At 42.2% G+C, this 15,611-nt stretch overlaps 1 protein-coding gene across 6 annotated transcripts in view; it reads right to left on the bottom strand.

Moving 5' to 3' along the window:
- Positions 1-15,611, bottom strand: part of MAEA (macrophage erythroblast attacher, E3 ubiquitin ligase) — a 118,372-nt gene that overhangs the window by 100,440 nt on the left and 2,321 nt on the right. The window lies entirely within an intron of this gene.

Genomic DNA, 15,611 nt, shown 5'->3' with positions numbered 1-15,611 from the left:
TTGCTGCATTCTTCACTAGTTTCACCTTCTGAATGATCTCAAGATGTAACCACATAGATAGCACATTACACAAGTCTATTCTGGAGATGAGAAAGGCATGGACAATTGAGGTGAACCTTATAGAGCAAAATAATCTTGCAAACTTAAACAGAAAAAAGTGCTTGGCCACAGATGCTAGCTGAACACCTAGGGTACATCTAAACTATATCCCTTTTTCAATAAAAGAATGTAAATTAGACGTATCAAAATTGTAAATGAAGCCGGGATTTGAATTTCCCGCGTTTCATTTAGATAATGGCAGCTGCAGCTGCTTATCGCAAAAAAAACAGACAAAAAAACCCACACGCCACACGGTCAAGATAGGGATCGTTCAACAGAAATGCCCTGTTTCGAAACGGCATTTCTGTTGAACGATCCCCATCCTGACCATGTGGGGGTTTTTTTCCCGAAAAGCGGCTTTTCGAAAAAAGACGTGGCTGCCATTATGTAAATGAAGCGCAGGAAATTCAAATCCTGACTTCATTTAAAATTTCGATACATCTAATTTACATCTCTTTATCGAAAAAGGGATGTAGTTTAGATGTACCCCTAGTAGCAGCTTTGGACCTTCCACCCCCCTCAAGCAGCATGACTGTTTACACATTGTGCTCTCATACTCTAAAAGGCATGCAGATACATTCAGCCAAATCTTACAGCTTTTTCCCCCTCAGTTCTCATATCTGGACTGAGTCACAGCCAGAAAGCTTTCATAGAAGCCGCTGTTTCATCTAGGCATTGGTTGCCACACTCCTCCACCCAATTCATCTGGGAAATTATCACTCAGATGTCCCAGACAGCTTGCAATAAAAGAAAATCAACCCCCAGCCTTAAAGAGAAACAAAACAAATCACTGTCCTTTCCCACTCATTTGTGAAACTGTCTTGGATACCTGAGTGGATTTTTTCATGTCCTTCTTAATACAGTCGCAAAGAAAAAGTTCTCATGTTGGTGGACTGGATGTGGAGGGGAGAGTTGTGTCCGCAGCATTTAAACTCACAAGTGGAAAAAAAACCAGAGTGCTAAATTTCTAGCTCTTAACCGTTAAGAGAAAAATATTCCAAATATGAATGGACGGATTGTTATCCACCTGAAACTGCAGTTCAGAGAGTTCAGTCTCTCTGCTGTGAATAGCTCAACTAGGTACAAAGTCAAGCCTGGGCAAAACACTCTGCAGATCGAATCCGATCTGTGAAGCCACCAGATCCGGCACATGAATGCAGCAGGGAGTCTCAGGCAGACTCCCCTGCTTGCTCCACCTCCACATGCTGCTCAGAAAAGCGGCTGCTCAGAAAAGCGGCTGCTGGAGCATTTGGGTTCCACAAACAGTGAGCCCGGAGGGAATGGGGGAGTGGTACTTCATGGCTGCCCTTGCTCCCAGCACAATCCCATTGGCTGGTTTCTGACCAATGCAAACAAAGCACCCTTCCCTCGGGTTCTTATTCACAGAGCACATAGCCCTGCAGCCTGGAGAGGTGGGGAGGAGGGGGAGAAGAAGGGGAGGTGCGAAGACAGTCTCCTGCCTGAGAAAGGAACTGGGCTGCTGGCTGGGAATCTCACAGAGACACCCACAGGTAAGTCTCCCAGCCAGGAACCCTAGCCTCTCCCTCCCCCCCCCCCCCAGCCCTCTGCTCCCCCACTCCTATTCCCCATCCCACATAAGCCAAACCCTCTGCCTCCTCCTGAGCCCATCTTCTGCCCCAGATCACAATACCCTGCTGCCCTAGATCACAACCCAAACCCCTGCATCCCCAGTCCCCTGACCTAGATTACAACTCAAACCCTCGCATCCCAATTCCATGCCCCAGGTCACAACTGCCTCCTTCTCCCAGACTCCCTCCCGGACCTCACAGGCCCTCCTGCACCCAAATCCCCTATGCTATGCCAATCCGGGTCTGTGCACGAGGGAACATAGGAAGCCTCCTTGCCCCACCCCTTTTGCCCAAAGCCCTGCCCCTTCAGAAATTCATGAAGTGACACTCCCCCCCTTCAAAAATTATTGCCCAGCCCTGTACAAAGTGGAAATAGGAGTCAATGGGATGAGAGCTGCAGAGGGCAACAATGTCTGAGGAAGCACAAGAAGTAGAGGACTACAAAGGAACCAGAATAAAAAACAGCACTTCCTTTGGAGAGGTAGGGAAAACAATAAACGTGGGAGGGGAGAGAAGAGGACGAGGCACAGCAATAAAATATAAGATTGAAAGCTAAAAATACAAAATATTGCTTTTCCCTGTATGTAAAAAGCGGTCATTCTAGGGCTGCTTTGTAGTTACAAAAGGAAGAAGTGTGCTCTAATCACAAATTGGAGAAGACATGGAAGAATCTCTCTGTTGTGATTAATTCTTTTTAACTGAATTTTTCTGCTCTATCGAGGGTGTGCATGTTTTATATAATCTCTAGTTTTGGCCTCATATCAAGATATATGAGTAAGAACGTTTCACTTACATTTGTAGTTTTGAAGGAAATATCTGAACTTTCCTACCATTGTTGTTAAAGCTGTTTGGCATGAGTTACTGATTCTGCACCTTCTAGCAAGGCAATGTCAAAATCTTATTAAAGTCCCAGGAGACTTTTTTCCTTCTTTGCATAAAAAAATTACCAAAAGAAGTTCACAGATGTGCAATACACAACTTACTGCCTTACATTTTGCATGTAAGGCAAGTGTGATGTGAAAATGAAACATTTAATCATGGTGAGCATGCTTTTGCTGATATTGACAGGTATGCTCTGTAATGTTAGTTACTAGTTAAAAAACAACAACAAAACACACAGAATGAGATTCTAGATATGGAAAATGTCCAAATGCTAATTAATATTAAACTACCTGTGTGTAGACAAGTGCATGTAAATGAGACACCCACACACACAGAGGAAAGTTTATGGGGCAGCTACTTAACACAGTATTAGTAAGACAGAAGGATCTGGAGAAAGAATAGGGGAAAATACTTATATAAATTGGATTTATTCAAGCCAGTGTTTGAAAGAACATCCTACAGTACTTAAACTAGCCAAGACAATCTCTGAACCAGCAGTGATTATTCCTGAGAATTCATGGAGGATTGGTGACATTTCAGAAGACTGGAGAAGGGCAGACTATCCCTCTTCAAAAAGGGGAATGAAGGAAGACAGAGAATTAAACCAGTCATCTTAACTTCAATACTCAAACATACTGGAACAAACTAATAAACACTTTGTTCATAAGCACCTAGAGGATAATAGCCAGCATGGATTTGTCGAGAACAAGTATGCCAAACTAATGTAATATTCTTCTTTGACAGGGTTACCAGCTTTGTGGAAAGGGAGACAACAACATTTGAAGAAATGATGTATCTGGATATAACTAAGGCTTCTGACAGCATCCCACGTGACAGTCTCATAAGCAAACTACAAAAATACAGTCTAGATAAAATATATTACATGGATGTAAACAGATTTAAAGCTCATACCCCAAGTAAAACAGTGAATAGTCCTGTAGAACCTTAGAGACTAACAAAAAAAATGTAGATGGTATCATGAGCTTAATAACTCTAAGTGTAATTGTCAATGATTTGCTGTCAAACTGGAAGGGCTTATGTAATGCGGCCCCACAAGAGTGTCTTGGCTTTACTATCCAATATTTTCATTAATTACCTGAAGAAAGGAGGAAGGAGTGTTTGCAAAGCTTGTAGATGACACCACGCTGGGTGGGGTTGCAAACACTTTGGTGGACAAAATTAGAATTCAAAAGTGGTCTTACTAATTTAGAGAACTGATCTCAAGTCAACAAGATGACATTCAATAAAGACACATACACAATGCTAGGAAGGAAAAAAAAAATCAAATACAAAACCAAGAATAACTGGCTAGGCAGCAGTACCGTAGAAGATGATCTGGGAGGATTATAAATGGATGATCAATTGAATATGAATTAATAGCGTGAAAGTGAGGGGAAAACGGCTAGTGTAATTCCGGGATAAACAGAAGTGTCATAAAACATGGGAGATAATTTCCTATTCTATTAACACTGGCGAGGTCATGGCTAGAATATTGGGCAGTACACTTTAATAAAATGTGAACCAACTAGAGAGAGCCAGATGAGAACTACAAAAATAAGACTTTTAGAAAATATGATCTATGGGGGAAAAAAGATAGAATTGAGCATGTTTAGAATAGAAAAGAGACAGCAGTTCAGGAAACACAAGAGTCCTCAAACATGTAAAAGGTTGATACAAAGAGGATGACAAACAATATTGATATTTAAAAGCAGGTTAGACCTTAAAGTCTATGAGTCTATGAGTCTATGAGATAGACATCTATCAGGGATGGTCTTGACAGTACTGGGTCCCTTCCAGTTCTAGTGTTCTATGATTCTATGAATAGACTGCAAATTCACCAAGGGTAGGAAAAGAAGCAAGTAGTTTAGTTTGCAGCAAGGGTTAGAAATTATTTTTTTTCCTGACCAGATGAATAGTTAAGCACTTGAATAGGTTACTTTAAAAGACAGCAAAATCCCCATCTTGGAGATTTTTTTAAGAACAGGTTACACTAACACATCCAGAATGATCTGGGTCAGAGGCTCTCCAACTGGGGTCTGTAGTCCTGGGGAGGCAAGAAAGGTAGGGTGCATGTGCATGCACAGGGGAAGATGACAGTTTTGCGGGGCCCCGGGCAGCGTAATTCCGCGGGGCCCCCCTTTGCCACGGCGCATGCGCAGACTCCATGCGCATGCGCAGCGGCACCACGGCGCATGCGCGGGGCTTTTTGAAGCGCGGGGCCCGGGGCGGCTGCCCCATTCGTCCTGCCCTGTATCCGCCCCTGTGCATGCATGCACACGACCTATTAGCAAGGTCCATGGGATTGAAACCGGGAGCCACATGGCTGAAGCCCCAAGCCCTGGGCTGCAACAAGGCAGCTGCAGGGCTGAAGTCCCAAGCCCAGTGCCACTGCTGGACTGAAGTTAGGAGCCCTGGGGTGAAACCCCAATCCCCAGTATTTCTGTGGGACTAAAGCCCCAAGCTCCAGTGCCACTGTGATGCAGCAGCCAGAAGGCACAGACTAAAGCCCTGAGCTCCGGTGTGGAACTGAAGCACCAGGTTTTAGTGATACCACAGAATTGAAGCTAGAAACAGAAGGCTGAAGCTGGAAGCAGTGGGGATAAAACCTAGATCTTATGTGTCCCCACAGTAGGGATGTAAGCTTAAACGAATAGTTGACTACCCAGTAAGGATATCGGATAGTAGAGTAGTGATTCAACTAGTAGCTTTGCTCCCACCCTTGCTGCTTCTAGCAGAGGCAGCAAAGGGGGGGGAAGGGAGAGGAGCCGGTGCTGGGGAAAACCAGCTTAAAAGCCGGTTTCCCCCAACACTATCTCCTTGGGGGGGCAGAGGAGGCAGAGGCACAGAGGGGGAAGTAGCACAAGCGGGGACTGATGCAGTCTCTCTCACCCCGGTTCCCACTGCAGCGCTTCAACCTTTGAAATGCATCAAGAGCCCCCTGGTGGGTGTCCACCGTGAACAGGGGTTGCTGGACTCATCGTGAGCTGGAACCAAGCAGTCCTGGCTCATGCTGTGCCAGGATGCTGTGCCTCTGCATTTTAAATGTAGTTAAGAGCCCAGAAGCTCTTCTAATATTTAAAATGCGGCACCATCGCGCAGGTGGCTCCCAGAGCCAGCATGAGCCGGGACTGCTCAGTCCCAGCTCAATCTGGCTCCTGGAGCTACTATTGCTGCGGCTCTGCAGAGCGGTCCTATCAACTAATTGAGTCAATACAGATTGTATCTACTATATGATTACCTAGGTAACCGCCCTTTAACATCCTTACCCCACAGGGCTAAAAGCTGGGAGTCAGTGCTGAACCCTGGAGCCATGAGAACCAATGACACCACAGGACTAATGCAGAAAGGCACAGTACTAAAGCTAGAAGGGGGCTGAAGTCCTTTGCCCCACAGGCTGATGCTTGAGCCCCAGCTTCCTGCCCACAAGACGGGGGCTCAGACTTCCAAGTCAGGCTCTGGGTTGGGGGGGTCGGAGGGTTACCCAGCTTGCAGGTCAGCCGTAACACCTTCTGATCCAGTTCTGGCTTTGCCTCCGCCTCCAGAGGCTGCATGCTAGGGCTCCTTCCTTGGTTCCCTCCTTCCCTCAGCCCAGTAAGTTAGATGCTGACCTTGCAAGTGAACTCATTTACAACCAGTAAAGGAAGCTAGCTATTTCAACAGGACTAGGACAAGTTACATAGCATGGTAAGGGAAGGGGGGGAGGGAGGGGAAATTAAGTATGCATAAATATCAGACAAGGATTATTTTTGTTTTGTACATCACCTTCAAAGTAACAGAATCCACAGAGCTATGATTCCGAACTCCCTTCAACAAGTTCAACCAACATAATGGCTGAAGAATATCAAGGAGGTGATGTAAGAAACAGAAAGCTGCTATTATCCTCACAACATTTAGGAAACAGGAAGTCAGATATTTGAATTTTGATTTTATTTGTTCTAAAAGTGGAGATATAACTCCACCTATGTAGAATTTGTGCATAAGTATTGTCCAATGAATGTCTGAAACTCCACAAATTACTGAGGCATTTAATTACAAAATATTACACCTGTAAGGATTAGCACTGTTCCTCTTTTGAGCAAAAGGCTAAACAACTGGTTGGTGCTAAACAACTGGTTGGTACTAAAGCAGTTTCATCACAAGTACTGCAGATAAAAAGCTTTTAAGGTTATCCTACAAAAAGGCACAGAAAATTGCAAAGTGTATTGATCAGCTGCAAGACAATGATTTTGCTGTACAACTAGTTGAATCCATAGACATTTCAAAAGCACCCCGTTTACTTGCCTGTATGTGTGAAATAAGGAAATAAAAGAAGACTTTTTGCTTTACAAAGAGCTAAAGGCACCAACAGTCAGACAACATTTTTAAACTGTTAAAGGATTTTACGATTTCAGCAGAAATCAGCTGGACTACTTGTACTGAGGTCTTTACTGATGGAGCTGCAGCAATGACTGGAAAGTATTGTCCAAAAAATAAAATCTGCTGCACCTTGTGTTATTTGGACACATGCTTTTTACATCACTTGCTGTAAAGAATACTGGGCCAGGTCTTCAAAGTGCTTTGAATATAGCAGTAACACTTGTTAATTTTATTAAATCCTGAGCAACAAACTCCAAGTGTTTTGCTGCACTTTGTGAAGAAGTGGGTACAGAGCACCATTCCTTACTCACATATACAGAGGTGGATGGCTCTCTTGAAGCAGAGTCGTGTACTTTAGTTGAAAAGAAAACTGAATTTGGCATAGTGCTGGAAGATGACATGGTTGGCAAAACTGGGTTACCCTGCAGACATATTCAGTGAAATGAACAACCTGAATAAACCTATGCAAGGTGGGAACACTACTTTTATTGCACAATGCGAAAGGATTGAAACAGTCAAAAGAAACCCTGGGGAGTGCCTCTCTGTGGGGACACCACTGGTATGTTAGAGCTCTTTCATTCAGGAATGAAATGGTGACTTTGATGTAATTAAAGCTGAGCTGGCAGAGCACCTGCCCAGTATGCTTATACTTCGTGAATTCAGGAAAACAAGCATAGCACAACAAGCACCTATGCACATGGACTACAAAATCTCTTTAGTAAGAACACTGAAGCTAAACTTCTATCCAATAATCTTAAAAAACAACAAATGGTCTGGTAGCACTTTATAGACTATACAGACTTTATAGATGACCCATCACTTAAAGAAGTGGACTGTGCCCACAAAAATCTCATGATGCCATCTACATGTTTTGTTATTCTATAAAGTGCTACCAGACCATTTGTTGTTTTTTAAGTTTATCTTGTACAGACTAACTCAGCTATCCCCTGCAGCTTCTATCCAATGTTTCTGAAAATTTCAGTGAGCTCTTAATAATGTTGATGGGACATCTCCTTTAGAACCAAGTTCAAAGAAATGCCATTGGAGACATTTTTAGAGTGTTTCTTTTTACAGTGTTGAAAGTTGAGTCCCTTTAGTATCACCTTCTTATGGGAAGATAGATTTTCAGCCATGACAACTATGAAAACTGAGTATCAAACCAGCTAGTCCCTTTCACTTATGTAAAGATTGTCTCTTTTCTATATGGTTTTATGCATCACCATACAAATAGCTTCTCCCCCGCCAACTCGGCACAACCAAACCCTTACCTTGCTAAGTTCTAAGAGGAAGCTGCATACCAAATTTGATGGTCATAGTTCTTATGCTTTAGGAGGAGTTCTTGAACAAACAGATGAACAGACAGGCAGATGAACTAACAGACAAACCCTCTCAAATTTATAGTAGAGGAGGGTGTGCTTTACCTGTATAACAATCCATTTAATACATCATTTTTCTGGGTATGCAGAAAAAAAATAGTGTGACCCAGAAGGAACTTGGGAGTTTTTGAAGCATATTCAGGAGCCTTGGGCCCTGTATAACTCGGATTCTATGACCATTAAATTGTAGAGAGAGAAACAAAAATTGGACCGATAGGATGCAGTTTCAGATGCTTCCTTACTAAATGTGGGTCAGAGTAGATTAGCCGGACCAGCTTATGCCATGATTAAAGTATTAGTATAAAAAGAATCCTAGATACATTTTAATTTCTTTGAGCCAAGCACCATGCCTACTTGTGCTTCCTAATAAAAGAGTCATTGAGACCAATTTGGGCATTTGGGTGGGAGTGCAATACAAACACTAGTTTTACCAGAAGTAGTATTAAAGGTAAGAGAATCTGCAAACTGTGACCACTGCAGTCACATGACCACAAACCTGTCTAGTGGTGACTACAAAAGGGACATAAAACACTGCATCTAAGGCCCTGTTTTGACAGGAAAAACCCAAAAAGTGTTTTAAATCATGTTAGCTGAACGCAAATTAAAACCACTGTAAACACAGAGGCTACTGTATCTGAAGCAGTGTTAGCTGTTTTGACCTATACTTCTACATTAGCCTACATTTTATAGGCTTTTTATTCAAGATAAGCTAAATTCAAGAAAAAATAAACGACACACACAGGACCACACCCTTTTTGTCTGTTAAGACAGTACCAGACTTAAATTTTAAGAGGGCTCCTTGTGTATACCGGCGCCTGCTTGCCATCCCACTGCTGCCTCTGATACAGAGGCAGCAGAGTGGGAGCTGGTGGGTATGAGGAAACAGCTTTTAACCCCGCTCCTCCCAACCCTTGCAGTATACTGGCTCCCGCCTGCTGCTTTATGCTGCTGTCTCTCTATCAGAAGCAGCAGTTCAAGGCAGCAAGCAGCTCCCCCTGCATACTTACTCCCACCTGCCCCTGCCATCACTGAAGTGCAGGGCGGCAGGTGGCTGCTCAGGAGCCGGTGTGCACCAGGAGCCAGTTTAAAAACTGGTTCCCTGCATGTATTGGAGCATGCACGTAATAGTGAATGTTTACTGATGAGCCCAAGTTTGTTGGTTAACTGTTTACACGGTTACACTTTCAGATCCCTCGATTGTACTGGGACCAGTATTGTTCAACTACTCAAATTATCTGGGAAAAAAAGGAATAAACAGTGAGGTAACAACATTTGCAGATGATACAAAACTACTCAAAACAGTTAACTTCCGTACAGACTGAACTGGTAAAAAGGATCACACAGAACTGGGTCAATGGGCAATAAAATAGTAAATGAAATTTAATGATGAAAAATGCAAAGTAATGTACTTTGGAAAAAAGAGTCCCAACTACACATATCAAATAATGAGGTCTAAAGTAGCTATTACCACTCAAGAAAGATTTTGTCATAGTTCTCTGAAAACATTAACTAAGTATGAAGTGACAGTCAAAAAAGTGAACATAATGTTGGGAATCATTAGGAAAGGGATAGACAGTGAGACAGAAAATATCATATTGTCTCTATATAAACCCATGATATGTCCATATCTTGACTACAGCACACTGATCTGGTCACACCATCTAAAAAAAGATATATTGGAATTGGAAAAGATACAGAGAAAGGGCAACAAAAATGATTAAAGGTATGGAACAGCTTCCACATAAGGAGAGATTAATAAGACTGGGACTTTAGAGTTTGGAAAAAAGATGGCTTGAGGGGCATATTAGAGGTCTACAAATCTTGACAGGTGTGGAGAAAGTGCATAAAGAAGTGTTGTTTACCCCTTCTCAGAACACTAGATTATCCGTGACTAGGGTTCACCAAATGTAATTAATAGATAGTAGGTTAAAAACAAACAAAAGGAAATATTTAACACAACGCACAATCAACCCGTGGAACACTTTGCCAGAGGATGTTGTGAAAGCCAAGATTATTACATGGTTCAAAAAAGACCTAGATAAGTTCATGGAGGATAGGTCCATCAATGGTTATTAGCTAGACTAGGCAGAGATGTAAAATTCTCTGAAGTATCCCTAGGCTCTATTTGCTGGAAGATGGGAATGGATCACTTCATTACCTGTTCTGTTCATTCCATCTGAAGCACCTGGAGTTGTCCACTGTTGGAAGACAGGATAACAGGCTAGATGGACCATTGATGTGACCCAGTAAGGCCATTCTTCTGTTCTTAAGGTAATGGGGTGGAGATAATGTAACATTTTCTGAGAGAAGGTACTGAGTTCTTTTGAACTATACAGAGTAGTTACCAGTATACCTTGAGTGTGACAGTGGGGGGGGGGGAAGTGTCTAGGTATACATTGTCCCCATCCTGCACTCAGGTCAACTTTGACTTTGAAACAAAAGCCTATTAATAAATTAAGGTTATAATCATGTCTTGGATTTGCTGAAATGTCCAAGAGCAATCAATATTGAAAGCAAAATATCATCATAAACTTTAGAGGCAACAGAGGCTAGGGATGTTAAAAATAGATTAATCAACTAATCGAATAGTCAATGGAATTTCCATCAACTATTTCATTAGCTGATAACGGCACCTCCCCTTTGAAATGTAGCAAAAGCCCTCTGGGCCAGTGGAGACTCTTGTACCCACTGGCCCAGGTGGAATTCCGCCTCTGCACTCCTGCCCCCTCCCACGGAGCTGGAGATGATGGGGAACCAGCTTTTAAACTGGCTCCTCCTAGCACCCTCTCCTATTTCCTCCTCCCCTTCCTGCCTCTTTCTGATCGAGGCAGCAAGGGAGAGAAGCGACTGGTTGACTAGTGTTGTCGACTCAGTTAAGCTTTTGCTTATCAGATAGTTGACTAGTCAATTAGTCGCTTACATTCCTAAGAGCAGCATTATTTCCGTGGGAGGGAGTTAAGTAGCAAAGGAGGAGAACAGAAGAGACAAGACTTCATCACTAATGTTTTTGATACAGGATAGACAATACTAAAACAGAGAGAATTTGCCAACTAAAATCTTCAGATTATCTGCAAGGAACCCCACCCATTTTACTAAATAAAATATGTGCAGAGAAATGGGTAATCTGACCTACTACTGTTTTGCTACAGATGGCCTTCATACAAACATTCTCTAAATTCTCCCACAGCAGCCCTTTGAAGTAACTTTGACGTTGAAGAAGTATCAGGCTTTGTGTCCAATGGGAACATTCCTTTGCCCTGGCAATAATTTGTATTTGCTGAGTACAACCAAAGGAAGAAAATCTGATTAGCTGAAACATGCACAATTTTGTAAACAAGTATTAGAGTAGGTATGGACTGTAGATTTCATTTTCTGACTTCCATGCTTAAAATAATTTTCTGCAGAGGTAACAGCTTACTGGAATTTCCAAGATTTCCTTTGAGGAGGTGAAATCTTATTAGTGTTTGCTTAATAATGCAGTTACACTTGTATTTGCTTGTATTGCTGATGAGGGAAAAGGGCTACTTTTTAATCACTTTTGTTTTCAGGTTAATAACTCTCTGGCATTGGTTTTGGATTCCTCTGTTTGTAGAGTACCTACCATATTGAGATCTCTGAGCACTACTGAAATACTATATATAACACCACATGTAAGACTTCTTTGTTATGTAGTCTAATCAGTTCTTGCTTGTTCTGTACATCTCACTTTCTTATAAATCCCTTCCCACAATCCTCTGGTATAGTAATCCATATACTAATCAGTGGGAGACCTTATATCTAGGCAAACAACTATTCTTCAGTTGTATGTGGATATAGTTGTATGTAGGGATGTGAAGGACTAGTCAACTAGTTGCTCCCCCACCCTCCTTGCCACTTGCAGCCACGTACAGCCTGGGGCCAGCTGGGAACTCCACACTTGACTCTGGGCATTGTGAAGCACTGCTGATTTGAAACACCACGGGGAGCCCAGCGTCAGGCTCCTCGCAGCATTTCAAAGCAGCAGCGCCGCACGGGATCAGCTGGGAACTCCCCAGCTGACCCCGGGGCTCCACACCTCGCTTTCACCTTTGAAGTGCAGCAACTGCCCTAGGGCTATTACACTTCAAAGGTGGAGGTGTCCTATCAACTAATTGAATAGTCCATGCAAAATACATCAACTATTCAATTAGTCAATTACCTGGTATTTAACATCCTTAGATTAAATCACATCTGCAGCAGAAATGCAAAATTGCAGTGGTGGTCCTTAAGCAAATTATAGGACAAATACAATACTTTGGCACTTAGGGTCAGCCATAATAACAAGGATGCGTGGGTGAAAGTTCTGATTTAACAGCTCTTTTTATTCCTTGTGACTGGGAAAGGGCTGTTTCAGTATTCTTTCTTCCATAACGTTTTTATATAATATATTAATATGATATTTGTTAGTAACTGGTGGATGCAATGGTGGCACATGTCCGAACAAGTGCACATGAATTCAATATTGGTGCACAAGACAAAATTCACTCTGCTCATGGATGAAAAAAAAATCTTAGAGGGAACACTGGTCTGAGGTGCTATCAATGGGTTATAAAAAACTGGCTAAGACTGCCAAGTTCAGTGGAGGATTTGGAAAGACAATAAGAACTCCAAGGATTGAGCAGTGACATCTATATATGGGAAACTCCGACAAGTAGAACATGTTAACTCAACCTGGGTGTGTAGGAAGAGCATGATGGACCAGGAGGCGATTAGGGTAAAAGCTAGCTTTTGAGAAACATAGCAGCTGTCACCTGAGACTGACAGAGTGTGAGAGATATGAAAACAGACAAAATGGATTCTGCAGCAGCTGGGCAGAGCTCACTATGTGAAACTGAAATGCTGGAGGCTAGAGGTTCAATCTAGGAGACATTGAGACTGTGTGGCCCACCTTTAAGGGAGTGTAACTCTTGGCAGGGGAGGAAGCAATGCCTGGCTTACTGAAGGGATCCCTTCAAGGAACTGGTTAAAATCTGGGGCATAGTACAAATCCTTTGGAAATGGCATCACAGAACTGATGAAGTAAATGTGATTACTGGAACATTGGTATAGAGGCTTAAAGATTATTCAGGAAAAAGGTAGAGTGTTGCATTATACATCAAGAAAATATACACTTGTTCTTAGGTGAGAGACCAATTGAAAGTCTCTGAGTTAGGGATGTGTTAGTGTACACATTTAACCAGTTAACTAATGAATCATTGGGATCATTGGTTTACCTTCTCGGTTACATGCAAACCCTGTATAAGCAGTGCTGGGGGGGAGGGGAGCATAGAAGCAGACAGCAGCCCATGCTCGCGGGGAACTGGTTTTTAAGCAGGCTTCCTGCAAGCATTGGCTTCCAAGCAGTCACCTGCCCTGCCCCTCTGTGCTGTTGCCTCGGGGCTAGGGGGTGGCAGGCAGTTCCGCTGGAGCCAGTACATGCAGGGAGCTGGCTTAAAAGCCAAACCACCATCTTCCCACCCCATGTAAACATGTAACTGCTGAAAATTTCAGCAACTATACATTTACCAAAAAAACACCCACACCCCACAACATTTTAATATTCCTAACCTCTACCCCAAACTCTGTTTTGCCTCTAGCATTTATAATGGTGCTAATTATATTTAAAAGCATTTTTAATGTATAAGGGAGGTTGGCTGCACTTGGAGGCTTGCTATATGAAAGGGGTCACAAGTAAGGAAGAGAACCACTGATCTTATCCTAAAACAGCTTACTTTGGTGAGAGTGACCTTGTCAAAGGCTTTCTGAAAATCTAAGTACACTATATCCACTGAATCACACTTGTCCACATGCTTGTTGAACCTCTCAACAGCTGCTTATACCAGAAGTTGATCAACCAACTTCAAAAGGAGCTACAGCCTCCCAACACTGCTCCAACCTTCCCTTCAGACTAAACAAAGCTACTTTCATTGATACTTGGCAACCAGCTGCAGCCCAAATCCCAATCTGCCATCATTAAGCAGCCCAGGCAAAAATATTTTGACTTCTAGTCACCCTAATTTCAGGTCTTCTCTCTACCAGTTTCTAGTTCTCTTCTGATTCCCACTAGCTTGATAATTCAGTTTTTAAGCAGTATTTACATTTCCAAAAACATACAAATGAACTAGTTATTTTCTGATGTCACTTGTTTATTCATATACCAGTTCTGAACCCTGCTCAGAGTGTTAACACCCTTTAATTTCCTTTAGTCAATGAGTATTGGAAGTTTCATGTATTAGGCTTTCAGTTGAGATGTAAGGAATTTTGCTTTATCAGTAAGAATTATTAAAGGTCCATGGAATTTTTTTTGGAAAGAAAGCAAATAACCTTCATGTCTTGAGAAGGAAAACAACATAAGTAGTTACATTCTATATCATGGCTACTCAATTTTGGAAGCTCCAAGGGCCACAATGATACTCACAGCACATGCCAAGGGCTGAAATGTAAGTGTAGTTGCATATACATGCAAATATATATGCAAATACATGCAAATAGATTTTTCACACTGACAGGCATGAATACAAGGACAAAGGCAAGACTACACAACACACAGGCCCCATTTAAGTCAGTTCTGCGGATATTAATAAAATGCAATATTTACTCAATTTCCACCCATATGACAGCACTTTTAATGAGCAATGACAGTGCAGGAATTTAACTACTAAAACACATATCAACAGAAGACCATTATATTGACTACTTTTTTGTTTTGGCTCCCACCCGCGGGCCCCACATAAATACCACACTGCGGACTGCACACAAATGGGCTGTGCGCCATATTCCGCTCGCGGACCGCATGTTGAGTAGCCATGTTCTGTACATTTAAATTACTCCTGCAGATTCAAATGAGTAAGTCACTTTACTTTCTCTTGAAAAATAATACCATGCAGAATTGCTGAAGCAGAATGGTGATGCACCAAAAATTACCACAATTCAGCAATAAGAGGGATTTTCCTTAGAAAGAGTCTTAAGCATTCCTTCTTCTTACGAAAGGCACTCTTATGGAACATGTTGTAATGTAGAGCGCTTACACAGTTACTATTATCTAGTGACTTGGGCACGAGCAAGTTCAAGGAAGGATATCAATGTAATTATGACCTCCTTTATAGTTTACTTGCATCAATTAGAGAACATTGTCAATATCCACCTATCTGTAGCAAAATATTACAGTTGCTGCCACAATGAAGTAAATTAATATTCAAGTGTTTTAAAGGCTGTTTTAAGATCTAAAGAACCAACTAGAGATGAAAATTCACTCTGTCTTTTTCACCTCTACCAAAAAATTATTTCCCTAGCATGGAGGATGGTTTGATAT

This window comes from Pelodiscus sinensis, chromosome 4 (genome assembly GCF_052426305.1).
Source record: "Pelodiscus sinensis isolate ZL-2025 chromosome 4, ASM5242630v1, whole genome shotgun sequence".
NCBI classification, from domain to species: Eukaryota; Metazoa; Chordata; order Testudines; family Trionychidae; genus Pelodiscus; species Pelodiscus sinensis.
This window is presented reverse-complemented; position numbering and strand designations above follow the sequence as displayed.